The 2500-nt window shown below is 41.5% G+C and overlaps 1 protein-coding gene across 4 annotated transcripts in view; it reads right to left on the reverse strand.

Moving 5' to 3' along the window:
* The window catches only part of LOC113810566 (cytochrome P450 4C1), a 13306-nt gene extending 12647 nt beyond the window's left edge, over positions 1-659 (reverse strand). The window contains exons 1-2 of one of the 4 annotated variants that reach the window (XM_027362191.2): positions 475-659; positions 1-51 (exon numbers count right to left, since the gene is read on the reverse strand). The exon at positions 1-51 is cut by the window's left edge and continues 132 nt beyond it. The gene's annotated coding sequence lies outside the window, so the exon portion shown is untranslated. Of the gene's footprint in view, positions 52-474 lie in introns of those variants that run through there. The other 3 variants (XM_027362213.2, XM_027362205.2, XM_027362200.2) reach the window with 3 other exon arrangements.
* Between the last annotated feature and the right edge of the window lie 1841 nt (positions 660-2500).

Genomic DNA, 2500 nt, shown 5'->3' on the forward strand with positions numbered 1-2500 from the left:
CATCATTATGCGTTATCTTCTCTGAGTGCTTTATTGAAGATGCCTTGGTGCCTGTGAACCAAACCAAGGAACACTGATAATGAGTGACAGAGGAGAAAATTAGAACTCGAACAAAAGTAAAAGAAATGTTTCTTTAACATATATGTGCGTGACATCTTTGTCTGGTCAAGTTGGCACTATTTAAAGAGCATTCGAGATGCGTAACTTTATGCGGGTATGAGTGTGCATACGTACGCCGAGGGTAAGGGAGTGCGGCCGTATCATGTGTGGGCATTTGAACGAATGAACATACTTGATCATCCCTTATCGCAAGGTCATTTGAGGCAAGATATTACAGCCTCATTGTTTTTGTTTAGCCCATGCTGTTGCTCTTACATTTACTTTAGTTCACTACATTTGACTTGCATCACTAATGTCTTATATGAAGGAAACACAAAAATATAAAAACCGGTAATAATAATATACAAACCATACTTTTGGAAACAACGCTCAAAAGAGCAACTCTCTGACAAAAAGTGTAAATATATGAAGTAACTTCCCGACGTTTTCTTTCCTTCTCGCTCTGTAGAATGAGCGCTCGAGTCTCGGTGGCGTAGGTCTAGATGTTGGGTGGAAGCATCAAGGGACTGCTGATAACATTCCTCAGAAGATGATGTAGTGAGGCCAGCTGCTCCGTCTCGAGAGACACCCTGATACATTGCCCCGGAGCCCCAGGCATGGCAACGCTGCCTGCTTTCCTTATCTCCCTCACGCGAGGCTCTGAGGAGATGCAAAGGCGTGGCGGGTTGGCAACAAGGCCTAGGCTCGTGTCCGCGTCGCCTCGATCTCGCGGGGAATGTCGACGGTTCGAATCCCTCTTCTGGTAATGCTGTCACGCGAATACGAAGTTATGAATACATGCATTATATATAATATACATATATATATATATATATATATATATATATATATATATATATATATATGTATATATATATATATGTATATATATATATATATATATATATATATATATATATATATATATGTGTGTGTGTGTGTGTGTGTGTGTGTGTGTGTGTGTGTGTGTGTGTGTGTGTGTAAGTGTGTGTGTGTGTGTGTGTAAGTGTGTGTGTGTGTGTGTGTGTGTGTGTGTGTGTGTGTGTGTGTGTGTGTGTGTGTGTGTGTGTGTGTGTGTGTGTATGTAGGTGTGTGTGTTTGTGTTTGTGTGTATGTAGGTGTGTGTGTTTGTGTTTGTATGTATGTAGGTGTGTGTGTGTGTGTGTGTGTGTGTGTGTGTGTGTGTGTGCGTGTGTGTGTGTGTGTGTGTGTGTGTTTATCTATATAGGGCCAGTCATCGTGACGTCATTTGAGCTGTCATGTGGTCCATCGGAGTCACGAGTGAGGAAAAGCAACAAAAACTCTGACTCCGCGATTAAGTGTTGGTCTGTCGCGACCGTCGTCTCTTTTTTCGATTCAAATAAAATCCCCATCCTTTTCCATCTGTTTCTATGAGCATGAACTTCAGCATGGTAAAGAGTGGCATCATTATTGGATGTGCAAATAGTCAGAAAAGGTAAAACTTTCAGTTTTAATCGTCTGCCGAAAGATTCCGAGAGAAGAAGGCTTTGGCTCGCCATTATCAACCGCAAGAACTTTGATCCTGCTCCTGAGAGTGATGTTAGAGTTTGTGGAAAACATTTGGCATCAGCACGTACAAGTTTTCCATAAAGATATCTTTAAGTTTAAACTGTCATGTTATACTGTCATAGTTCTTCACAGACGATGTATTACTCCATGGTTAAGCATGTGCAGTGGTACATTTTGTGGGCGATTGACTGGTTACTAATGAATATTTAATATTTTCTTTCCCTTGAAGTTTCAGTTTGATTTTATTTTAAAACTGTCCCTGAACAAGGGTTGGAAAACATTAAATGGGAACAAAGATGAAGACAGTAAATCTAATGACTGCTACGCTGCCCTCTCAACAACCAGGAAATTTGCTCAAGAGACACTCTCTCTCTTTCTCTCTCTTTCTCTCTCTCTCTCTCTCTCTCTCTCTCTCTCTCTCTCTCTCTCTCTCTCTCTCTCTCTCTCTGTCTCCCTCTCTCTCTCTCTCTCGCATTAGTATGGTTCTCCATGGAAAGTTTTTCATGCTAGTTTTGCCTACTTATTTACTTTGTCACAGGTTGATATTACTAACTGAGTGGTACCTCGAAGCAAACATTCTTTAGGCTGCCAGCAAGGGGTCATCCATAATTTTCATTTTCACGAGCGAACAAACCGTACGCGGTGGGGGGGGGGGGGGGGGGGTAGGACTAGGTGTCATCTTTTTTTAATGAAAAAATAATGACCCGTCAATGGGCGAGTCGGTGGCAGCCTTGTTTAAAAAAAAAAGAAAAAAGAAAAAAAAAAGTATACAACTTTTCATAGTGAGTGTGTTGAAGGGATGAAGGTGTAAAGTCTCTCCGTGAGACTGAGGCTCTGCATTTGGTGATGTCCAGCTGGAAGACCCAGCTGA

Source organism: Penaeus vannamei, chromosome 10 (genome assembly GCF_042767895.1).
Source record: "Penaeus vannamei isolate JL-2024 chromosome 10, ASM4276789v1, whole genome shotgun sequence".
Lineage (NCBI taxonomy): Eukaryota > Metazoa > Arthropoda > Malacostraca > Decapoda > Penaeidae > Penaeus > Penaeus vannamei.